At 42.9% G+C, this 25,698-nt stretch overlaps 1 protein-coding gene and 1 long non-coding RNA gene across 2 annotated transcripts in view; one reads left to right on the top strand and one right to left on the bottom strand.

The window, feature by feature from the left end:
- The window catches only part of JAZF1 (JAZF zinc finger 1), a 321,880-nt gene that overhangs the window by 18,140 nt on the left and 278,042 nt on the right, over positions 1 to 25,698 (top strand). The gene's annotated exons all lie outside the window — the stretch shown is intronic.
- LOC139083047 (uncharacterized) lies at positions 15,139 to 21,421 on the bottom strand. Its single transcript, XR_011539539.1, has 2 exons — positions 21,015 to 21,421; positions 15,139 to 15,591 (listed from the first exon to the last, which is right to left on the bottom strand). It is a non-coding gene; the product is annotated as an uncharacterized lncRNA (long non-coding RNA).

Genomic DNA, 25,698 nt, shown 5'->3' with positions numbered 1-25,698 from the left:
GGCTCTGTGTTTCATCTCTATGTCTCCATTCTGCAATAGCACTAAGTTATGATATAGGAACTTAAAATGACACCAGTGAACTGTACCCAGGCATCTGGCCTCTACCAGGAAGCCTTCAGCTCCAAGGACCAGATTAAATTGCTCCTAAAGACAGAGTTAGCCATTATTTTTTCACTTGCACATTGTTCCTGAAATAAAGGCTTTTGAAGCCTTGAAGGAATTTAAAGGATTTGAGTTAGTTCCATGCTTTGCCTTTAATCAGACATTTTCTACACACTCAAGGAAGGCCCTGGCCTCTATGTTACATCAGAAGAGTTGAAAAAAGCACTGAGGCTAATTTTCGTGGTGTGTCTACAAGATTTAAAGGGCACTGAAAGAATATTTGGTCCTATATTCTTCTAACTCCTGTCCTTTGAGTTGCCTTTCAGATTGTGGGTGTGATCTTACCATCAGCTGCTTTGAAGGTGTAGTAAATTTTCAGCTAAGTCATTGCTCCCAAGCAGTGGTTACTCTAGGAAAAAAGGCTCAGCTGTTGTAACAAACAGGCCTAACATTACATGGATTAACGGTCCAAGAAGTTTATGTCTCTTCCACAGAAGCATCCAGGGTGGGTAGACAGACTACTTGGCTCCATGCAGTTATTCAGAGCTTCAGGATCCTTCCATCTCACTTCTTTATTTTCCCACAGTCTGCTCCTCCTTCTTCTGTGTGGTAAAAGCTGGCTTCTCTGGGGTCCTTCTCTGAGGATAAACTTTTGTTTGTATTCATCTTGAGGGAAAGGAAAAGAGTGTAGAGGAGTGCACTTACAGTGTATTATGGCCCAGACCTCAAGGATAACCTGTCACCTCCAGTCCTGTTCCATTGGTGAGAACTTAATTGCATGGCTACATGTAGCTGCAAAGGCACTGGCACATTAGCCCCCAGCAGGGCCTAACTACACTTCTGTTACTGTGGAGGAATTGAGGGCCTGCTTTAGGGGGACAGCTAGTAGTTTCCTGCCGTGGACCGACAAGTGAGTCTACTTTTGAGAATTTTTCCTTCCCATTGAATAGCTAATATATAGTCTAGTAGTTTAATAGGGAAAGGGTGGATGGTTATAATAATAATTAATAGCATTTACAATTTATTGAGCTCCAACTATGTGCTAGGGGCTCTTAAATACCATTGAACACATTATTTCATTTGACGCTCTCAGAAAGGCCCTGAGGGAAGTTCTAGTATTATCTGCATTTTATAGGTCAAGACACTGAGCCTTAAGAGGAGGGTAAGAAACCTCGTCAAGGTTACACAGCCAGGCCTGCTTGACTCCAAAGCCTTCACCATACTGCCCTGGGAATGGTGAAGTTTCTGAGGAATAAAGGATAGTTCTATACTGCTTTTAATTCTGGCTTCTGCAGCTAGTCAGCAGCAAAGGCCATCAGGAAAAGCCGTGGGTTCTCGGGAAATAGTTCAAGCAGAGGCTGTATAAACCTCTGTTAGGGATGCCACAGAGGGATTTCCTGCTTTGCACTGAGGGCCGTGGTGACTTCCATGATTGGCTGTGAAGGTCAAGTGCACTGCTTCGTACATTCCGGTTTCTGCATGTCACCCATGACCCCTCATTCCTATGACAGTCCCATCAGCACACGCATTCTGTACTTCTTACTTCTTTGATAACGAGGAGGCACCTGGTAACAGAGTACAAGAGGGTCAGTAGTTGAGACTGGGGTTCTGGTGTGACCTTGGCTGGTCACTTCAAACTTGAGTCTCCGTTTCTTGGGGAATAAATTATGCGCATTAGGCTTAATCACTGGTTTTCCAGAAGTGCTTCTTGAGGCTCTAGGATTTCTACAGAACTCCCTAGTAGTTTTCATCCCTTACATGTAGGACTTTGGGTAAACTTTTCTCAAAGGATTTTTCAAGTTTAAAAAAAGTGAAAACCAAAAGGCTGATTATAGTGATAAGGGCTAACATTTGTTAAATGCCTGTGGTGTGCTTGGCATTGTTATTGTTCTAAGTGCTTTACAGGAATTAATTCACCTGTAAGGTGCACTTACTATTATTCCCAATTTACAGACGAGGAAGCTGAGCCACGGAATGATTAAATAACCTGCCCATTGTCACTCACTAGAAAGTAATCAGAATTCAAACTTGTACTTTAAGATCCAAAGCTACACTCTGCTGCAGGAATGGATGACTTCTGGGGCTTCTCCTAGGTCTGAAAGTGCTGTGGTTCTATGCCAGTGGCTGTGTACAGGCAGCTCAAGAACTTTTCTTCTACAAGAAAGACTCTCAAAGAATTCACTACCTCCCTCTTGAGAGAGGTAGTTTTGATCCATTTTTGATCCATCCCAGGAGGCCATTCCTTGCATACCAAAAGCATCTCATGAGAAGGTGGCCCCCTGTTCATGACCCTCACCCCCAGGATCAGCTGTGTTTTAGGAAGCCTTCCGTGTATTAAAGCGGCTCCACTGTCAGAAACTTCAATGTAACAGAACCTCATGCTGCATCAGGTAATAATGAAAAGATTCCAGGATTTCTGAAATTATCAGCAAGATATGGACCTTTATGACTCATATTTAGTTTCCAGTAGAGAATGACAGTGGGGGTTCTTTTGGCCCTCCTATCCACTGGTTCTGCATTTGCGGATTCAACCAACCGCAGGCCTAAAATATTCAGAAAAAAAATTCCCTAACCCTAAACAATACAGTATAACAACTATTTACAAAGCATTTACAATTATAAGTAATTTAGAGATGATTTAAAGTATACAGGAAGATTGCGTAGTTTATATTGCTAATATGCCATTTTATATAAGGGACTGGAGCATCCGGGGACTTTGGCACCTGCCATGGGTCCTGGGACCAATCCCTTGCAGATGCCGAGGGAGGACCGTATAGCGTTTTAGATGGAGTGTTTATGTAAATCAGTGTCTCTCAACCCTTTTTTCAATAAGCCCCTCCGCAGGACATTGTCTATTTCAGAGATTGTTTCCTATTCCCCCTCCCCCTGAATTTTAATACCACAGATATGCTGTATTTTTATGTGCTGTATGTATATCTACACTTCGTATATAAAAAGAGTGGGATTTCCTACCCCAACCCAGAACCAATTTTCACCACCTCGGGGGCAAGGCCACCCCATCATTCTGTTCTAATGTTTGCTGTTGTGAACAAAACTGAAGTAGCTGCTTTTAAAAGATCACACTCTAAGACAACGGTTTAAATCAAAGTGCTTTATTTCCTAATTATGTTTTTATGTTTGAGGAATGTCAGGGCTTTGGGTGAAAATTTTTAAAAATTGTTTAGGCGTTAGAAGTGAAGTCTGAGGCTCCAGTTTTTATGCGGTGTACAGTATAATAGGCTATATATACACTAGGAGGGATGAAATTCACTGTGTCACTGCGTTTTACAGCCATTGGTCGGGGCCTGAAGACTGAGACTCTCGGGCCACGATCATCCAGTGCTGCAGCCTGCTGTCTGGTCTGCCTGCCTCCATGACAGCTCCTCCATCCCCTAATGCTTGTCCTCCACAGCAGCAAGAGTGACCTTTCGAAAATGTCAATCATATCAAGCCACTCTGCTTTCCAGCCTCCCCATTCCAACAAGAGAAAATCCAGTTGGCTTAGGATGGCTCAGAAGTCTCAGCACGGCATGTGAGCCCGCCTCGAATCCCACCTCCTTCCTCCTCTGTGCTCGCCATGCTGCAGCCACACACACTCACTGTCTTCTCCCTTCAACCTCCCGATGTTGTTCACACCTCAAGACCATTGCTCTTGTTTCTTCTGCCTGGATTTCTCTTCTTTAGATATTTTAAAAATAAATTTTAATTTTTAGAACAGGTTTAGATACACACAAAAATTGCGATGATAGTACCAAGAGGTCCCCTCAACCCCACACTCAGTTACTTCTCTGGATTTTCCCATGACTGTCTCCTTATCTTCAAGTCTCAGCTGCTCAGAGACTTTCTCTCTCCACCTCAGCTCATAGAGCAGCCCGCGCTCCCTCCTTGTTCTAGCACATTACCCAGCTACATGTTTTCATAGGACTTACCTCTACTGGAATTATCTTATTTATTCATTTGTTTATTCATTTATTTTCTGTCTCCCCTCACCAGGATGTGAGCTTCTTGAGGATAGGAACTCACAGCCGGGTGCACTCTTGTTTCCCAGGGCCCAGAGCAGTGGCTGGCACATGGGATGTTCTGGTCAACTGACTGGCTTTCAGCCAGGGAAGGCTGGTCCAGGACATAAAGCCATTAGTGGAAAGCCAACATGGAGAGCTAGGTTTCTTGACACCGATTGGAATGCTCGCTGTCACTAAGCCCAGTCAGTGTCCGTGTCCGACTGAATTCTCAGCTGCAGTCAGTGATAGGACCACATGTGTAGAGGCCAGTCAGGAGGTCTAGCGGGATCAGGGTAAGCTGATGGTGAGAGGACCCTCAGGCAAAACTGACTTTTCCAGAATCCCTACAGGACATCATCGTGACCACAGTATTGCTCCTTTTCACCTGAGAAATCTCCATTTCCGAGCTGTGCACTGTATGCATGTGGGTGTTATCTTTACTCACTTGTGCAGATAGGACCTAATTTGGGGCCTACGTGAGTTGGAATTACATTGGCTGCTGGTAACAGACACCTGACCACAGGAGCTCAGGTGAGAGAATTCTGGGTCTAGCTGGTTCTTCAGTGGCCCAGGATTTTCATGCCAACTGAGATCTCTGCCGTTCTCTTTCTTTTTACCTCGTGGTTCCAAAAGCTCCAGTTAATGCTCCTGATTTCCAGGCTTTTGGGAAGACCAAAAGAGCTTTCTGGGAAACCTTCCCCAGAAGCTACTGCTTATAGTATTACATTGGTCACCCCTGTCTGAATGGAAGAGGGAGGGCCATTTATCGCCTCTCAGTCCCTCATGAGCTGTGTTTCTGGGGAGAGGGCCGGGCAACATTAGGAAGTGTGTGTGTGTGTGTGTGTGTGTGTGTTCAACGTGGCCTCGTTTCTCCTTAGGCCCAGAGTCCCTGTTCCTAATTGGGCTTGGGCAGGCTGAGAAGTGTAACCCTTTTGCAGGGTCCATTGTCCGTGGATCTGTTATGAAGGAATGAGGAGAGAGTAGATATTGGGCAATCTCTGCTGCAGCAACCAAGATAGATGTTTACTCCTATTAGTTCTGCCACCTTAGAACGTCATAAGGAAACATGTAGAGTTTAAGCTTACCTCAGAGGTTTAAAAAAAAAGAACCCTTCCATTCCTTTAACTTTTTGTTCATTCTGAACAGTGCTAATATCTGAGACTATCTCACACCAAAATGTGATTTTGTACATGTAGATGCATGGTTGACAGTTACACACTAAGCTTCTTTTAACAGAGATCCTCAAATGCAATTGTTCCGAGAAGATAGAAGCTTCTTTCTCTGTTGTTAAAAGAAGTAGACTCTGGTTAGGGTGGGTAGTACCTCTGCTCCGTAAGACTCTCTAAGGACAGCTCCCTTCTCTCTCATTCCTTCATCATCCTCTAGGGCTTGGTTGGCAAATTATGGCCCATGGGCCAAATTTGGCCTGTCCCTTGATTTTGTATGGCCCACAAACCAAGAATGGTTTTTAAATTACATTTTTAAATGGTTGGAAAAAACTTTTCTAACATATGAAAATTATATGCAACTCACATTTCATATCCATAAATAAAGTTTTATTGGGAACACAGCATGCTCATTTATTTTCATAAAGTTTCTAGTTGCTTTTGTGCTACAATGGCAGAGTTAAAGAGTTGCAGCAGAGACCATATGATTTGCAAAGCCGAGAAATTTACTGTCTGGCCCTTTACAAAAGAGGTTTGCCAACCTCTGCTCTAGAGTGTGGTCCTGGGGTCCGTGGTCGAAGCTGGCTTTCTCTCACCTTGTCTATTCTTCACCCTATAAGAGGGACTTGTTATTGGGCACACTTAGCTGCAGGAAGGTGGAGAAATATAGTCTGCAACTAGGCAACCATTTGCCCAGCTAAAACTGGAGCTTCTGTGATTAAAAGAAAGAAGGAGAGTGTAGATGTTGGGGTACATGTAGCAGACCATCACGGTGGGGGAGGGGTGTGTATGCTACAGTCTTTTTATCTATTTTAAAATCCATTGTGGTTGGTTGAAGGATATTGAGGGCTATCTTAATTTATATATAGTGTTCAGTAGCTTCTGTATAAGTCAATACGGGAAATGTGATATTGATGGAGGAGAAAAACTCAGGCTCTGAGGAAAACTCATCTGCTTGTTCAAACTCATGCATTCGTTCAACAAATATCTAATGAGAATCATTGCACTTTCTTTGCTTGGTAGTGTGCTATGACCTAGGATCTAAACTTAAGTATCTTATAGCCAGACAGGTGGTTCTACTGAAAGAGCAGAGGGTCTCAAAGTGTGGTCCCCAGACTAGCAGCATTCGTTATCTACTGGAACTATATTAGAAATGCAATTCTCAGCACCATGCTCTCTTGCCCTAAACCTACTAAATCAGAAACTATGAGGGTGGGACCCAGCAATCTGTGTTTTAACCAGCTCCCAGGCAATTCTGAGGCACATTTAGGAACCACTGCTAGAGAAGATGTAGATAATTGTAATGAGTGAATGACCCCCTCTCTTCACTGAATGAACATTTTGTACTTTCAGGGGAATCAAGAAACATTTTCTGCTCTTACCTAGATTCCTTATCAATAGTGTCTTGTACTCAGAAAATGTACGCAAGTCAAAACAGACAAATCATATTTTGGCTCCAGATTTATTCCAGCAGACAGTAGCAGACTGCCAAAGCCACGGAGTGACTCCCTATGAGATTGGCCAGGCGACCACCACCACCACCACACAGAGCATTCTCAGTCTTGACTGATTCCTCTGTGTGAAAAGGGGCCTTGACAACCTTGACCCAGTGACTTTCAGATTCTGAGGAAAACAGACACTTGATGCCCGTCCAAAGTAAACAGGGCCAAGAGAACCTTTCACAAGCAAGGACTTGGTTAAGGAGCGATGGCTCCAGCCAAACGCTTTAGGTGATTAGGTTTTTAAGTATATTGTTGCGTAGATCTTGGCAGCAACAAAACACCAGTCTGCTGGAGTGAGCAGCCATTTGGGTTGAATGAGTACTGTGTCTATCCAGGGTATATCTGTATGTACCAGCTACTGTACTTGGGACATTAGTCTGTGTAACTTCACGCCACCTTATGAGGTTGGTACCCTTAGGATGACTTTACAGATACAAAAGCTGAGGCATTGTGAGGTTAACTTGCAAAAGGTCTACCCAGTAGGAGGCGGGGTGAGAATTTATCCAGGTCCCTAGGTTCTAAGGACTCCTCAGTGCCGGGCAATGCAACCTCTAAAAGTGGGGCTGTGTTTGTACTTCTGTGGTTATGTGTGCACACACATACACACACTCACTTTATAGGGTGTCACAACCTGGATGCGGTTGTTTCTCTGGATCTCCTTTGTCTGGGTCACTGGTTAGTGTGATGATTCAGAATTCGGGTGGAGGTTTTACGTGCTGCATGGCCGTGAGCAGCCAGGCCCTGCTTTCTGTGTTTGGTACCTTTGCTGATCGACTCTGAAAGGGGAAGAAAGGATTACTTACTGCAGGCCAGAGAGCTGTAAGAGGTTCCCAAATTACTCATTTCCCATCTGAATTTCTCCTCTTGCCTCAAAACTAAAACATACTTGATAGGGGAAGAATGGGGACCACATGACTCTGGCAGCACGTTTTGGTAATTAATGGACTTGCGCCTCTATCAGAAGAGTGATGTATTATTCCAGCCCTGCTGAATGAGTTAAACCTAGAGTGAGTTATTTGGTTTGACTGATGTGTACAGTAACTGAAGACAGTTTATTACTGGGGCAGATTTTAATCTTCTCTCAAAATGAGTTCTCCTCATGTTCTGCCCAATTGCCCAGTCCCTTTAATGGGACTGGAATTGAGTAAAATGAGAAGGTGCTAAAATAGTTGAAACAAGAAGTGAAACCTTCTGTTTCATCATCCATTCCAGAAAATATACAGTATATTTTTACTACAGCCTCTCTTCCATCCCCCTCCCAATCCTTATTATTAATGATTGATGAGATTGCAAAGTGGTTTGGTGGGAAAAGCGCTTGCAACCAAATTTAGTAAACCAGAGGCCCATTTTATTTTTAGTTTCAGTGAACAAGGGCAGATAGCAGTTGCAAAGAGATTACTGTATCTGCTTGTAAGCTTTTTCTTTTTTTAATGTTTGGCTGTTGCTCTCTCTAGTATGTTTTGTCTATTTTGAGCATAATTTTCTTTGAGGAGAAAAGGCCATTCTTTTCTATCATAGGAATCTCATTTCTTGTCAGTGTGTAGGCTTCACCTTAGTGAGAAATTGAATATATTTATAGTCATTGATGTTACAGAAATTTTGAAATTGAGAAATTATTAAGTACCATAATTAATAAATGATAGGTGGGAATGGGGAATCATAAGTAATGATTTAATATTAATTGTCATCAACATCCTAAAGTTGCTCAGTAATAGATTAATAAAGTACAAGCAGAATAATAAAGGATGCGATTGGATGGGGAATGAGAAAGGGATTCATGCGTCACCTGTACGGCACCATAGCAGGCATCTGGGAGATAGTCAGTACGTGTGATTTGGTTAATTGTTGATTGTTGAGTGAATGTTTGAATCCTGTGCTCACTCCAGGGCACCAGAGTATTGGAAATGAGTTTAAGTTTGCCCACAGGATCTTGAGGGGGTTGTATAATTATTAAATCGTAACTACCAGAAGGGTCATTAAAGATCTCAAACCCATCCAGCAACCCCATGCAAGACTTCTTCTCTGGGAATCCTGACAAATGGCCCTCTGCCATCCTTGAATCTTGTAATAACTAAGGGCGCCATCAACTCCTTTCAGGTCCGTTGTTTTGTTGGACAGCTCTGATTATGGGATCAATTTGTAGGATTGTAGCAAAAGCTCTTCTGTGCTTTTCAGATCCTCTCTTATACAGGCCAATTGTCGTCATGGGTGGACGGAAGTCAAGCAGGCCAGCCTCTCAAAAGCCTTGGAAAGCCCGTGTTAGCGGCTGCCATTCAGACACTCCTCATCCCATTATGAAAGGACCATGTACTGAGAATTCTCAGTGTTTCCCAGCATTCTGCCTGGATTTTTCATCGTGAAGTTTTGATGGGGACTTTTTAGATTCTTGTAATGACTGTTCTAGGAGGGAGCATAGCGGGAGACAGGTGGGGGGCAGGAGAGGATATATGGTGTGCAAAAACATCCTGGGGTTTTGGTTCCTCACGAGCTCAGGATGAGCCCACGTTGTTGCAGGCCTCTAAAAGCTCCCTTAGTAGAGGTATCGCATCCCAGCTATGGTAACCCCACCATGGCCATTGCTGGACCATATCCGTTCTGGTTGTCACTTTAATGAAATAGGTCTCCAAAGAAGGGCTACCGAGAAATGAAGCCTTGAACGAGGATGAAATGAGAAGCTGGTAATGCTTAGCTTGGTGAAGAGAGCACAGTTCCACGTTTGAGGAGGCCTGTTGAGGAAGAGGGAATAGATTTGTTCGGTGTGGCTGCAGAGGGTGAAGACAGGGTCAGAATGGAGATTACAGTGGGCCAGGTTTGTGTCCGATAGAAGTTTCTGGTATCTTCATGTAGAATTGACCAATCTCTCTGAAATCTGTATATCAATAATGAAAATTTTTCTAGTGGAAAAGTTAAAGTCATTTCTTTTTTTTTTAAACCACAATCTGAATGTAGACTTTAGGAAAAGAAATTTTTAAAAAACATGGTTATCATTTTTTTCATGTAAAACTGATGCCTTTGGTCTAGGTTTAATCTTTTTTGCAAAAGAACCAGATGCTTCCATTTAATTAATTTGACTTCAGCAAACATTTTCTAAGAGTCCACTCCCTAGCTGATACTATGTTGGGAGCTAAATGCTCAGAGATGAGCATGCCAGGGTCTCCTTGGGGGTTACTGGTGGCCCCACACTGCTCCTAGGGCCACAGTGGAGGTGCGTATGAGAGGCTGGAATATGGGTGAGGGATCTTCAGTGGAAGAAGGCCAGGCTTAAGGGCGGCCTTTGAGCAGCGTCTAGAAGGAAGAGTGAAGTCGGAAGGTAGAGAAGGGCAGACATTTCTGCATGGGTGACTTCGTGTGCAAAGACGTGGTTTTATGGGAGGAACGGGCTGCATTTGGCTTCCAGGGACTACTGCTATGTGGGAGTGGGCATGTGTGGGAGAAGGAAGGGGAGAGAAGGGGAGCTGAGGTTTGCACACTAGGTTGGTTTTCCTTCTCTCTTGTTGTGTTGGGAGGGTGGGGGCAGTGCTGGCCTGGCAATCCGAGGCTTTTCTTTGCCCAAACATTTTTCTCCATCTTTGCTTCTGAGTCAAAGGGAAAGTTGTCATACACTGGAAATTGGCCTCTGAAAGTTGAAAATTAGCCAGATAGCTCAAGAAACCTTTTACATGATTTATAAATTTAAAAAATTCTGCCTAGAAACTAAGAAACTATATAATACTGCTCTGTGGCTGTTGTGAAAATGCAACACAGATTTACAAAACATGTAGTCATAATAGTTATGAAAAACTTTTTTTATTCAAGTCATCTTTGTATATCTGTATTTATCTGTGTCTCTTTTTTTGTGCTTTCTCACTCTCATTTTTCCACTGACTCCCCCTTTCACACCTCCTACCTTCTTCCTTTTCCTATATCTATAACCCTCTCTCCAATCGCTGCTCCCTCATCCGTTGTTTTTCATTAACTTGCCACATTTACTCTGATTCTTATATTTCCTGAGTAGAATGTTTTATTTTTATCTTTCTCTTTTAAAAAGAAAGACTAAATCCAGATTTATTTTTACCTAGGTGGCCTTTGATTTTTTCCCCCTCTCTCTGAGTCAATGGGGGATAGAAGAAACTAATACAATGTCTTGCATAGAGTAAGCATTTAATAAGAATTAGAAGAGATGCGGTAAAGCTTTGGAGAGAAAAGGAAGTGCTAACAGCTGGTTAGTGTAGTGGGGTAACTAGTAGATGGGGAATCCATGGGTCAGAGGACGAACTTACTTATACCAGGAACTAGACTCAAGGTTTCATGAGCAATAAAGCATACTTTAGGACTTTGTACTAACGATAGAACTTTTAAGTATTCAGATGAATCTTAGTAAAATTGTTGGACGGATGTGGTCACCTATAGGAAAATCCTATATAGGGGAGGTTTGACAACTCTGTCATGAATCCACCCAACCTAATTCATTTCCTTTTAAACCTATCTATCATTAACTGACCTATAGCCTTTTTTTTTTCAAGTATAAGAGATCATCTGATTAATCAACAGATTTGGCTGGATTTCAGCTCTACATGATGAAATAATTAAGTCAGATTGAAACTCCCACTTCATCATGTCAAAATGAAACTGCATAAAGATGTGAACCTGCTGATTTATTTTGGAAAATCTCTAAGTAAAACGATAATGTGATAGATATCCTAAAGCAGAAAAAAAAATAGTGTGTGCTAAACATGAGCCACAATTCTTTTTGTTTGTTTTTTTGCTAGTAAAGAGTATTATTGCAAACCGTTACTGAATTGTGGCAGTTGATAATAATTTCAAATGCAGGGTTTTAAAAAAATTTAGTTTTGACCCTCGAACTTCTAAAAATAAAAATATTTTATCCTCGGGTTTTAAAAGCATTGTAGAAAATGAAGAAGATAGAGGAAAATATGAACATAAATTATAGAAAATTTGAAAGACGTAGAAAAACATAAAGTACATTCATAATCCCCCCTCATAGGACTATTGCTCTTAATGTTTGGATGTATTTCCCTTCAGTCTTTCTTTGTTTACGTGATTCAAGAAATTATTATATATAATTTATATTATGCTTTTCCCATTAATCTTACAACTTAAACATTTTTCCTTCTAGTACAAATTCTTTGTACACGAAACCTTTGATGGCCCCTTATATTGAATCCACGTGCTGTAAATTAAAATAGCTTGAGTCTACTTCACATTCAGCCTAGAGACACCAAAATGACTGGTAGGTTTTCGGATCTCAAGAGCCAGTCCCTCTCAGTGGTCCGGCTTTGCAGGGGCCTGGAGGCCAGGCCGGTGGCATATGCGTGTGCACTTCTGGTCACACAGGCCTCCTTTCAGATGCCACCTGAGCGCTTCCTGATCTCTCACCACTGTGAACCTTGAGAAGCTGCTTCGCCTCTCAGAGGGAAAGCCTGTCCTGAGCCTCTATAGTGATCCTGCCCAAATGTGAGACCTGTGCCAGCTCATGACGCTGTTCCCACTGGTCTGCAGCAAGATGAGAAAAAATACAGAGACACTGTGTGAGTGTTTCTTCAAGTTAAGTGGCTACGTTTTCTTGCATTTGTTGACAGAACAAGAAAGGGGATATAGCTGTCTGATTCAGATGGCTAAAATATGAGAGCTTGGGCTGCCTGAGGAGAGAAGGCTGTTTATAGGCAACACAGCCCGGCTCGTATGTGAATACTCCCTGACATCACAGAAAAGGTCTTGATTCCATCACCCAAAATGACAGTGACAGTGCTTAATCCCAGGAAAGAAAACGTTATCATTTTTGCTCCGCTTGACTTTGGATTAGGAGAAAAGATTTGGGTACCATCTCTTTGTTAATATCAGAGCAGTATAGTCTTTGAAGCTGGCATATGTGAATGAGACCGCCTCACCTGCCCTTGAGACCCCCTCACCTGCCCATCCCTGACTGCAGTAGCCACAGGAGGGTTTCCTCCCGCAGACTCTTGAGTTGAACGGATCATTCTTGCAACGCTGCTTAGCAGCGAATCTGGGACTCATGTCCTATTCCTTTATTGCTCTCTGTGACAAGGGCAGTGAGTTGTCTCACTGAGCTTCTGGAGGGCAGGGACCATGCCTTACTCTTTTTAACTTGTTTTACTGAAAAAGATCTCTAACATCAAGTAGGAACTTGGTAAGTGTTTTTTAAATGAATGAATAGATGGATGGATGAATTAATGAGTGAAATTGTCTTTTAGACCTCATTCTGATGCTACCGAGGAGTCACTCTCAAGCCAGAGAATACTCAGATATGCTTTCTGAGTAGATTAAAAGTCAGGAGGTTAGACTATATGCATAAAATGTTCTCTCAAGTCTATGTACAATAGCAGGAAATTGGAACTATCCTAAATGTAATCTAGGTAATTATTTTATTGTAATTTAGGTGATGATGAGATGGGATTGGTTCCGTAACTGGTACATTCACTTGCTCTGCTGTGCAGCCTCTAAAAAATGGTGGTTCTGTTGCAACCTAAAGAAGCATGTTTGATAAAAAGTTGTCATAAGAATGACATTACAAATTATATGTATGCTCAGAAATATTTGGGAAACCCAGTTGCACAGGAAAAAAGAAAAGAAGGAAATTCACCAAAATGTGAATTCTGGTTATTAAGATGGTAGATTTTGAGTGATATCTTTTCTCTGTTTTCCAGATGCCTTGGAAAGTGGCTAAACTGCTTTTATAATATAAAGATATATATATATTTTTTACTAGTAGGGGAAAATAGTGGTCTGAAACAAATATATCAGTTGTGAACAGTTTCTAAGTCGGAGGATGAGTACTTAAATACTTAATCTCTAGACTTCTCTTTCTCATGGAGATATTTTATGATTTTTTTTTCTTTTTGAGGAAGATTAGCCCTGAACTAACATCCACTGCCAATCCTCCTCTTTTTGCTGAGGAAGACTGGCCCTGAGCTAACATCCATGCCCATCTTCCTCCACTTTATTTGTGGGACGCCTACCACAGCATGGCTTGACAAGCAGTGCCGTGTCCGCACCCGGGATCTGAACCAGTGAACCCCAGGCTGCTGAAGCAGAACATGCACACTTAACTGCTTTGCCACCGGGCCGGCCCCTATGATCAGTTTTTAAAAGGAAAATAGTAGTAGGTCAGCAGCAAGGACATAGCAACAGTATCAAGAGTGCCAGTTGACATTTTAGGAAGAAGATGGAAACTTCTATTTAAAAGTGACAGTTGTCTTGGGGCATTTAGAATAGGGATACACAAGTCTGTCAAACTTGGTAACCCCTGAGAAGATCTCTGTGTAAGAGCTTAGCACCGTAGTCAGACTGCTTATAATGATGATCCTGCATCATCAAGTAAACGTTTAATTATGTTCAGTAGACTCTGTTTAATACAGCATGGAATTAGTACCTTTTTAGTACTTAACTAATACTTAAAGGCACTTACTAAGATAAATTTCAGTGATCTGAAAATTGGCTCATGTGAAACACCTGAAGATTCTGAATCGTCAGGCCCCATGGGGGTAGCTCATGCACCCTCACAGTGGACGGGTGGCAGTCGGTCAGGTGTATCAGTGTTCCCTGTAGCGCAGAAGTGCTGACCAGTCGATCTGTGGGGAAATGGCTTTCTCTAACTTAGTGTTGGTCTAATCTTTCCTAGTCGAGATTTCATCAGGATGTTGGCTTCTCATCTTCAGGCTTCTTTTCCTCAGCATGTCTAGTCATTTCTAACTCTTTGCATAAATTCTTGTTGGCTTGCCCAGCATGGCCCTCGTGATAGGAGTCAAGCGACCAAATCCAGGTTGACGTTTCTTTGGAGGACAAAAATCAAGGAAAGTCAAGAAATAGCATTTGAGCTTATCTTAGGGCTTCTAGGAAAAATATAAAAGTGATGTGAAGAGGGGCTGGCCCCGTGGCCGAGTGGTTGGGTTTGCGCGCTCCGCTGCAGGCGGCCCAGTGCTTCATTAGTTCGAATCCTGGGCGCGGACATGGCACTGCTCATCAAGCCACGCTGAGGCAGCGTCCCACATGCCACAACTAGAAGGACCCACAACAAAGAATATACAACTATGTACCGGGGGGCTTTGGGGAGAAAAAGGAAAAAAAAATAAAAATAAAATCTTTAAAAGAAAAAAGTGATGTGAAGAGATGGAACACTGCTCAGCGATAGAAAGAAAGAGATCTACACAGCAACATGCATGAATCTCGAAATCATCGTGCTAAGTGAAAGAAGCCCGACACAAAAGGCCACATGCTGTATGATTCTATTTATGTGAAAGCCTATAAAGAAAAGGCAAAGCTATAGGGACAGAAGACCGATCTGTGGTCGCCTGAGACCTGGGTTGGAGGAAGGGGCTTGACTACAAAAGAAGCGCCAGGGAACTGTTTGGGGTTGATGCAAATGTTCTCTTTTTTTATTGTGGTGGTTACACAACTTGTATACATTTGCCAAAACTCATCAAACTGTACACTTAAAATGGATGAATTTTATTTTGTACAAATTCTATCTCAATAAAGCTGTTAAAAAAATTAATATGGGGAGAGCTTCAAATCACTTTTTGTGCTCCTTTGAAGATGAATTATTACCAAACTACTTTCAGTATTGTTATTGTTTCTTGGACGTCTAGAAGAAACCACCATGCTAAATGTTTAAAAATGCTTCATCTGACATTACTTAGGGCTAAATTGAAGTGAGGGACTGATTAAGCCGCAGGGTCAGGATATAATTTATCCTCAGCATTGGATTTTCCTTGTCTTCATTTCAGTATGTGCTCAGGTGTGTTTTCATCTTTGCTTCTGGTATTTTGGGAGGCACGACCTCATAGTCCATGCCCTCGGTACCTGGAGAAGCAAAGATATTGCACTTGAACCTTGTCTCGGTGACCTTTCAGTGCCCTGGACATTTTAGTGACCTTTTCCTTGGTCCTTCCACTTGCTGGGAATGTGGACTGGGCTTAAAAGGGGATCAAGGATGGGGCTGTCTTTTCCTAATGCTCTTGGTTCCTTCATTCCTGTTCAGTCCTGCAGACTCCCCGTGACCTCTGTCCTTCTTGCAGTATTGAATGTGTTTTTATGGTTTAGTGGAAAATAATTTTTAAAATAGAAGAGAGGAGATTGATCTCATTTCCAAAGCTAAATAAAAAGTAAATTGAAAAAGACCAACTGAAATTAATTTCTAAATTTCATCAAAATTTGTATTTTACTCTCCCTTCTTGGAATATGAGTAATAATGCTAGGAAACCAAATGCAGTTTTTCAGCAAATTTAATTTTGATTTAAAAAGCCTGAAATAGAATGATTAGGACTCTTTCTCCATCTGTCCATTTTCCTTCATTTTGGGGGGTATAATTTAGAGTCTCATTTGTAAAATAAATGAGCATATTTTCCACTAGATGATTGTACTATTATTAAACTGTGATTATATATATTTATTTTTGATGTCAGCCTATTGTTAGTTGATTTAACTCTTTCTTTCGTTTTTTTTTTTTTTTAGTTGGTATTTCGTTCTCCTCTCTCCTTCCCCTGCATCCTCTCTGTAAAGAGCGTGTGCAGGCCCTGGTGTGGAGCGAGCCCCAGCCTCCTGGTGACAGAGTGGTGTCACTGCTGATTGGCAGCCTGGGCCTGAGACTCTGGAGCGACACTGCCGCTCCCATTGTTTCCTGCAAATGTCTGCCTCTCAGGGCTGTGGAAATTGATGACTGAATAATGCAGTGTACACACACTGAGAACTTATGATTCCAGACAGAACAGTCTGTTTTTCTTTTGATGCAATGTGCTGAGAATATGTGCAAAGCTTTCTTGGTCCCATGCCTTCAACTCTTTTATTTCCTCTAATATTTCAACCTTTTACAAATCAGCAGTATCTTTAATCTTATTCTTATTGCCAGCTAAGGGCTGAGCATTGAACTTGAAGCAGATTTGCTGTGTGACCTTGGGTTTGAATTCTCTTATCTTAAAATTGGGAGGATAGCACGGCCTGCATCCAAGGGGATGTGGTTTAGAAAAGCTAATTAGTGATTATAAAGCAATTTGTAAACATGCTCAGCAGTGCAGAATCTGTTCCAAGTTCTTTCCCTTCTCTTAATCCCCCCACCCAGCAACTTTAATCTTCATAGGTCCATTTGTTAGTCCAGTCTTCATTCATTCCTTCATTCGACAACTTGTTTACAGACAAGCTTCTAGGCTCCAGGCACTCTATGTGCTGGAGATTCAGCAGTGAGTGAAATTGACTCTGCCCTTCTGGAGCTTACATTTTATTAGGAAAGACATATAATAAATATGATAAACACGACCTGGCCTTTGTTTTTAAAGGGCCACTCTGGCTGCATTGATGAGAATATATTATAGGTTCCTTTTATGGATAGAATCATTTTATCTTATAGTCAAAGGATCTGTCTGTAGTTCTGAAGACTGGACATAGGTAATGGTCCTTCTCCCTGATAGAGGGATGCTACAATAATTGCTCGAGGGTAGAAGAAACAGTCCTTCCATTTATTAATTCCTTCAGTAAATACTGAGCATGTTATACACCAGGTAGCTTGTGGTCAGTGGAACATCATCTCCAAAGGATGTGGTCTCCACCTGTGTCGGAGAGACGGGCACACCAGCCATGAATTCTAATTCAGTGAGACACTTGCTCTAAGGAAGGTGTGTGTGTTCAAGGTGGGGTGGTTAGAAGCAGAGCCTGAGGGAATCAGGGAAGCCTTAACCAGAGAAACAGATAGACCTGAACACGGACTTGAAGTATATGGATGAGTTAGCAACATACACAAGTGTCAGCAGAGGCTTTCCAAACAGGGAACAGCACTACAAAGGCTGGAGGCGTCACAGAGCCAAGCCTGGTGACTTCTGTGAGTAGAAGTGTTATAGTCAAGCTGGGGTATGGAGGAGCAGGTGTGGAGGTGAGGAAGATGAGGCTAGACCCAGAGGGTTAGAGCTAGAGTTAGGTAACACTCTTTATTCTATCTCTAAGGAGACTGCAGATCAGAGTGGCCCAGTAACTATCCTAGTTAGGAAGCTGGTTAGAGGCAGAATTGAGACTGAAAGCTCTTCTGACTCCCAGAACAGTGCTCTTCTGCTCCAACACAGTGTATGTAGTTTTTATCCCTGTAACACAGAGTAAGCCTTAAACCACGGTTGACCAATACAATGGATTGGATTGCATCTGGTCTGGTTGTGCAGGTTGTTCACTTCATTTAAATGCCTGGAAGAGGGTGGGAGTGCTGAAATCCAGCCTGCTCTCTGCTGGCCACACTCTGCATCCTGTACTGAGTTACATTTCTACCTAAAAGAAGAGGCATTTCGATTGAAGTCCCACAAAGGGCCAAATGGGCTAGCAGGGCCCTCGGTGGCCTGCTGAGACAGGCCCAGGCTCTGTGGGGCAAATACAGGGAGACACTTCAATTCAACACCAGAGCTTTCTCCTGTACTTGGCCTCTTACTCTGTAGTAGGAGCTAAAACTGGGGGGACAAAAGGAAAGATGCTCACAGTGGTAAGGCCTTTAGTATTTGGGAAGTAACTGTGGAGTCACCACCTCCACTGCCCTTAGAACTTCTTTCTGACCTAGGGAGATTGGTGCTCCCTGGGTCTTCCGCTTAAGTGGTGGTCCCTCAGTGAGCCTCAGGGAATATGCTACTCCTCACCTGGCTCTGAAAGACTGTGAAGTTTCTGGCATGTACATATTGCAATAAAGATTGTATTTGTGGTCTAGCACAGAATGGTCTGTGCAGAATCTCTGGGGATGATGCCCAGGAATTTCATGAAGCTCTCCAGATAGTTTTTATGACCAGTAACATTTGAGAAATTCTTTTTTTGTGATTTTTCATGTCCTGTTGATGAAGAAGAGGGAAAACATGTTTGAACATCATTATGAAGCCAACCCTAATATTTTAAAATTAGTTTTCGTTGCTTTAATTATCTATCTTGGAAATCATTCCATATCAGTAGGAGTAGAGCTGCCTCCTTCTTTTTAATGGCTGCATAGTATTTCACTCTGCAGATCGACTGTAATTTAGCTAACTTGTATTTTTCTGACTGTGGTGTTTTTTCTAACCGTAAACTCAGTAATAGATTGTACATCAACTTGTATGTCTTGACCAGTATTAATTTTTTAGTATTGTTTTTAAAATGAAAGAAATTACAAAAGAGTCTGAAACTTTTTTTTCAGTTTTCCACCTGTAGGTATACAGGTTGAAATATTAAAAACTATTTCTTACTGCAGGCTGTGGTCAAAAGTCTAAAAGCCGTAGATTAAGAGAAATATAAATATTTAAAGTATTTGTCAAGTACCAACATCAGAACCTTGTGTTATCTTTCTGAGGGTAAGTTTACAGTAACTGTTGAACTTTCTTTATTTGAACATTTATACCAAAAACCAAGACTTGTCTTTTTTATTAGTTTGGTTTATGCCTGAAAATAATGAAGGCTTCCAGTTCTTAAGGCATGCTTTATTGAAAAAGTCCAGTGTCTTGGGACTGTAGGTAATATACCAACATAAAAGTTGAATTGGGAATCTTATTGGAATTCACTTGACATGACTCTAAATACAGCCTTTTTACTGAGGAAACTGGCCTGGTTTGAGCAGTGTTGGCCTCTTCCCAGCACCTTACAGGAATTTTCTGGCATGCCTCCACTGTGTACCTAAAGAACATAGGGCAAATTCTTTGACTCCACCCCTAGAGCTCAGAGAGCTGAGCCTTTGAAAACTACTTCTTTTAACCCTTCTCTTCTGGGTGTCAGGCTTTCTATGTGGGAGCTGATTGTTCATTTTGCTTAACTTAAACTTTCTAGAAGTCACATGTCTCTGAGTTGTGTCTAGGTCGACTTTCTATTTAACATTTGGCCTGGGATTTCACTGGAACAGGATACAGGCTGTGGCTGCATCTTTCGAGACTGTGAATTTTTGTTCTGCCCCAAATTAAAAGCTGGGTTAACACAACCTGAGAGCTCCCTAAAGCTGCGGGCTGTGAATGGGTTTCACGTGTGCCACCACTTGTTCATGGCTGTAAATTTCCTTCTGTACTAAAACGTTGAATATTTCCTACTACCATTCAAAAAGTTACAACAGTTCCAATTCTATATGAACATCACTTGGTTGGCTCCTCTTGTAAACTTCTTGAATTCCGTGATTTCAAAAGATTGTATTTGGAATATTTATAAAAATCCCTTGTTTAATATCTTCCTTAGCCTTTTATTTTTATCATAATAATGTAATATAAATAAAGAAAATTGATTTTTGTCACCAGTCTCCACATAGGTGTTGCCAGATCATCTCCATGTTAATTCAATGTGTTGTATAAATATTGTTATTTACTATGTGCCATGATGTGAAAAATACTGGAAGCACCAACAGAATCTCTTCGGGGCTGGATATTAAAATCACCTGTAGAATCTTCTAAGGGCTTTCATGTTCGATCCCCACCCCAGACCTACTGAATCAGGATCTCAGTGGGGTTTGGGTGAGGGGCAGGCAGGCGGGCATATGTTTCCTAGACTTCAGTAAAAGTCTTGTAATGGGTATTTTTGTCTCTGTTAGTGTTCCTCTATTTTGACACTTCAGTCACTTTGCCTGTTTTCTGGGTAACTGGGACTTGTGATTACTTCATTTAACTTTTACAGGAGCTCGTCAACTTTCCTGGTCTTCCTACCTCCATCCCTTTCCTGAAAGAACCATGGCCTCTATCTCCCCCACACCCAGCATACCCCCAGGATATCTCCCACATACCCCAGCATACTCTCAGCGTATCCCTAGCATATCCCCAGCATACCCCCTGCATATCACCAAGCATACCCCCTGCATACCCCCAGCATACCTTCAGCCTACCCCCAGCCTATCCCCAGCATACCCCTAGCATATTCTCAGCATACCCCCAGCACACCCTTACCATACCCCCGGCATATCCCAAGGATACCCCCAGCACACCCCCAGCATACCCTCAGCACACTCCAAGCATACCCTCAGCATACTCTCAGCACACCCCCAGCATACCCTCAGCACACCCCCAGCACACCCTCAGCATACTCTCAGCACACCCCCAGCACACCCTCAGCACACCCCCAGCATACCCTCAGCATACTCTCAGCACACCCTTAGCACACTCCCAGCACACTCTCAGCACACCCCCAGCGTACTCTCAGCATACCCTCAGCACACTCTCAGCATACCCCCAGGATACCCCCAGCATACCCTCAGCACACCCTCAGCATACACTCAGTGTACCCCTAGCATACTCTCAGCATACCCCAGCATCATACTCTCAGCATACCTTGGTGACCACTTTACCATGTTTGTCCATGGGGCTGTTGCCTCCTGCTCCACTCCGAGCTCCTTGAGGCAGAATGTTGTCTTCATCCATGTGTCCAGGGCCTTGTCACACAGTGGGCCCTCAGTAAATGACTGAATGAATGAATTACTGAGCACAGGGCAACAGGAAAAGCAATCCTAGGTATTTCCTGGCCCTCTAGCTGGTGCAGAGGGGAAGGAATGAGCTCTGCTAAGGGTTCCTTTGGTCCTTTCTGTGAAGGTTCTAGTCACTTCAGGGACGGGCTGATGGCCCTCAGGTCCTCAGATGCTGATGGGAGTGTGCAAAAGCAGTGTTCTGTGGCAGAATCTGAAGCAGGATCAGCTGTCACTAGAGGCAGTGGGGAAGTTAGTGTCTGATAGTGAAGCAAGAACAGAAGGATGGGGGGGAGGGCAAAAGGGGTGGTTAGGCTCACATGTGAGGGGATGGACTATAATTAGTTTTTGGGTGGTGAACATGATGTAAACTACACAGAATTCGAAATATATTACAATGTACATCTGACAGCTATATAATGTTATAATCCAATGTTACTGCAATAAAACGAATAAATAAATATTTAAAAAAAAAGAGCAGAAGGACAGGGGATCATCAGAGCTGGGCCGTGGGGTAGCAACTCGGCCCTTTCACTTAGGTCTGCCATGACCTAGTTAATCCGCTAATTAGTCAGTTAACTGGTTAGTTAACTAACTAGGCAGTTTACTAGTTAACTAATTAATTCATATTTGTGTGGTGTACAGTTTCCAAACAGCTTTCCTGTGTGTTTTCTCGTTTGACCTCCTGCCAGCTCCGGGTGGTAGTTAGTGTAGACGCCTCTATTTTATGGTTATGGAACCTGAGGGCAGTCACACGCTCCTAACTGGTAAGGCTGGGACATGAGTCCGGGTCTTTGGGCTCCTAATTCAGTGCCCCTTTCCCTGTAGCGTGTCCACAGCTCCTTCCGGGGCTATTGGTCGCGGCTAGTGTACACTGGGAACAGCAGTGAGACCCAGGACCCTTTGGAGAAAACTGGAGGCAGATATTCACCAGAGACCAAGTATGGATCAGAAGCCTACTAGGATTTACAAATCAGATTTCCTTGTTCTCTTTGAAAAGTGTCTTTAGTCTACTCTGAAAAGCTTGTCATACCTGTCAAAAGAAAGTAGCGACAGGTAAATGGCAAAGCATTCTAAGAATGAGAATAGAGGGTTTTTTATTAGGGAAGGAAGGCATAGCAACTTAATAATTACTGTTGAAATAGTCACAGCAATGCTGAAGCTTCTCCGTAATTTAATCTAACTTAATGCTAACTGTCTCCTCCCTAGTGGCAATACATAAATTAATTAATAGTAGGTTGGGTTTGAAGCTATGCCTTTATATTTAGGCCATTATTAACTTGTTCTCTGTGCCTTTCTTTCTTGGCTGGGTCTGTTCATAGAGTTGCAGAAATGAGAGCAGATTCTGGCTCCTATTTTTATTGTGACTTCTACCAGCATCAGGATTTTGAAAATGTATGCTATTTTTTTCTGCATTTTATTCCCTTCTTGTAATAAACCCTTAAGCCCTACAGAGAGGTTACACCTACTTGCTTTGTAGCACATAGAAGGTATGGTTCTGGAATGTGGATCTCGCCTCTTCAGTTTTTCTCCTGAGGGGCAGTCGGTAGAGGAGAGTAGTTAAGACTGTGGGCTCTGAGTGAGATTACCTAGACTTGAATTCTGACTCTACCACTTATCTACTGTGTGACCTTAAGCAAGGTGTGTAACCTGCCTGTGCCTCAGTCTCCCCATCAGGAAAATGGGAAATGACTGTATCTATCCAAAGGGTTGTTATGACCATTAAATGAATTAATACAAGTAAGTTCTTAGAGGAGTGCCCAATACATTCTAAGTACAATAAATGTTGGTTAACACTAGTAATAGTATTCCACTGGTCCTCAGTTGCTCTTCAGTCCCAAGGTAATGACATAATGTTCTCTTGCTTGTTGCCAAGTCTCTCCCATCTGCCAGATGGTCTGAAAAGATCCACGTTGGCCATCCTGAGTTCTGGCTCCACTGCAGACACCACTCATGTGATGAGTACTGAGAAGCAGCATCAGCAGAGATGGGAAGGGACCATTCAGACCATCCCATCTACCTCCTGAGGATACACCAAGATGAGTCACGCATAATTCACCCAGGAGCTCACCATTTAGGGGGAGGAAGGACTTGCAAGGAAGTACTTCTGATGCTTGTGAAAAATGCCGTTGAGGAGCCCCGAGGAGTCATGGGGAGGGGTATTCTGGATTGCTGCGGATTGCTTGTCCCAAGTAGATTTCGCCCTTCTTGTTTTGGAAGGCCACAGGCTTGTGACGGGCAGCCGGCAGCAGGAGAGAGGCGCTGTCAACGAGGCAGAGAAGTCGGGCTGCAGAGAGGATGCTGCATCTCAGCCGTTGCTTGGCCTCATGCGTCTAGTCCAGCCCTTCCTCCTGACATTTCATAAGCTGAAAGAGTGGTTTTCTGTCGTGTCGCTTCCCTGCTTAAACCCCTTCTGGCCCTCAGGAGTTTATTGAGCCCACGAGGCCAGGCAACACAGTGGTCCACTGTGGGCTTAGGAACGGGAGTCTCTGTCCCAGCCCCATCACTTTGCTGGGCAGCTTCCTGCCAGTCCCTGCTCTCCTCTGTGCCTCAGCTGCCAGAATGCCTCAGGATGCCCAGCTCTTCGGGTTGCTGGGCAGCACAGTGCTGTTGCACAGGGCCTGGCACAGAGTGAGGATGTGGCATTAGCCGTTGTTATTTTCAGGCCGCCAGCCTCACCTCCTGAAGACTTCTGGTGTGAACGCCCGTCCACCCTCTGGCCCTCCAGCTTGCCTGCTCACCTGGTTCTTATCTGAAGATCAGCGCCTCTGGGAAGCCTCCTGGCAGTCCCTCTGTCTTCCTCATCTGACATACTCTTGTGCCTGAATAATTGATGTTTATTCAGTATTGAGTCTTAGCATGCAGGATTTTATTGCTACTCCTCCTTGTCTCTCTCCCTGACTGCAAATCTGTGAGGACAGGGACTCTCTTACCTCTGAAATTCTGGCCCAGAGGGAGGTGGCCGGTGCAGGGCAGGCACCCGCTAAACCTTGGTGGATTTGAGCTGTCCCGTGATACCACGCCTTCAGCTCCCTGCTCAGGGCACTCCAGCCTAGACCCACCTCAGCCAAGCTATTGTTTCTGTCTTGATTCTAAACACACTGCTGTTTCTTGACTCATCCTTGCTGGAGGGGCACAGGCCATCTCCTTGTATGTATCCAGGTGATTTCTTTTTTTTTTTTTCCTTTCTCAAGGGAAGCTGCTTTCCCATTTAAGAGATCACAAGAGCAGGAAAAAGTTTAGTGTGGCGGATAGGGGCTTGGGTTTAGAATTAGGAAAACTGGGTTTGAATCCCAGTTCTACCATTTAGCACTTATTTTTAGCTGTACTGGGTCAAACAAGTAACTTAAACTCTCTGTGTCCCCATTTCTTCATCTGTAAAATAAGGAGAGTATACCTTCCTCACAGAGTTCTAAGGGTTGTGAGATAATAAATGCCAAACGTTCAGCACTGTCCCTGGCACGTGTGAGCTTTCAGTAATTAGGCCCTGCTGTGTTGTGCTCATTGTTGTTGTTACGTTTTCGGCTTCCATAGCGGCATTGTAGATTGGTAGTGCTATCCATACATTTTAGAAAAAAGAATATTTTTCCTGAGGTGAAACGGAGAATGGAAAAAGGTGTTTGTACAGTGGCCAATCTCAACAGCTTGTAGAAGCTTCATTACATGGCATTGCTTAAAATAAGAGGGCCTGTACAATAGCAGAAGACGTTAATCCAGGAAGAGGACTAGAGATGAATCTGTTGATAACCTCCTTCTACCTAGAGACGTACATACAAACAGAGAATTTTATGTTGGTACCACCTACTTAGCCAGAATACCACCAACTTGTTTATAAGTATTTTGTTCTTGGTGTTGCTGTAAATGTCACTTCGCCTCATCCTGAAATGAGTTAAGAGGCATTTTACAGTTCATACTCTTCGTTATTGATCAGACTTAAAAAGTCATTGCTTCTTTTGAAGCTCTCTTTTGCCCTTGAAAACATCTCCTCCATGTGCTTTCAGAGCACTGCCTCAAAATGCCGTCCCCAGATGTCCATGTGTGGGGGGTGTTCATCAGATAAGATTTTGGCAGAAAGGCCTGAGTCAAGTTATTTTGCTATAAATCCAAGCCAGTTCTTATTAAAATAGTCAAAGAACATGTGGTTAGGAGCACGTGGCAGGGTGCTGTTTGCCCTTATAAGCAATTAAGTGACATAAGACCTATTGTAAAACTCGTAATACGTGGCAACCCCTACATCTTAAACAGTATATTTTGTGCCACGTGGTGAAGGCTCTGTCTCCAGTCTCCTGCTTAATGAATGTTTGTAGTAGCAACATAGTTCTGTTGTTAGGTACGTAGCCTGTTGAGGAGAAAGGGGTCTTTAGTTTTGGGGAACATGAACATTGGGGCTAGAAATGTCCCTGTTTAATTTTCACTCAAACCCGTGTCTCTGTGTGTATGCAATGTAACGTGCACGTTTGTGTTTCAAATAGTCTGTCTCTCTCAGTAGTAATTGATGATGTTACTATATGAGGAAAATATTAGTTCGCTCGACTTACCCTGGTATCACTTAG

This window comes from Equus przewalskii, chromosome 4, assembly GCF_037783145.1.
Source record: "Equus przewalskii isolate Varuska chromosome 4, EquPr2, whole genome shotgun sequence".
NCBI classification, from domain to species: domain Eukaryota; kingdom Metazoa; phylum Chordata; class Mammalia; order Perissodactyla; family Equidae; genus Equus; species Equus przewalskii.
This window is presented reverse-complemented; position numbering and strand designations above follow the sequence as displayed.